The sequence below is a fragment of the Mastomys coucha genome, unplaced genomic scaffold (genome assembly GCF_008632895.1).
Source record: "Mastomys coucha isolate ucsf_1 unplaced genomic scaffold, UCSF_Mcou_1 pScaffold13, whole genome shotgun sequence".
NCBI lineage: Eukaryota > Metazoa > Chordata > Mammalia > Rodentia > Muridae > Mastomys > Mastomys coucha.
Genome location: NW_022196895.1, coordinates 8,304,398 through 8,304,728, shown reverse-complemented (window position 1 = coordinate 8,304,728; position 331 = coordinate 8,304,398).

Sequence of the window (331 nt, the reverse complement as noted above, 5' to 3'; positions counted from 1 at the left end):
GGTGGTCCTGGCCTGAAGGAGAAAGCTTGCTAGACCCTAGCCAGTGAGTGAGCGAACAGTTTTCTTATGGTTTCTGCCTCAAACACCTGCCCTGACTTTCTTCAGTGATGAGCTATGACCTAGTGTAAGTGTAAGTCATATAGTCCTCTTCCCATAGATGCTTTTGGTCACAGCAACAGACAGGAAACTAGAAGAGCAGCTGTGAGTAAAATGTGATTACAATATCCTTTCACCAGGGGGTCATGGAAAACATCAGTAAGAGTTCCCAGCTGGGCGGTGGTGGCGCACGCCTTTAATCCCAGCACTTGGGAGGCAGAGGCAGGCGGATTTC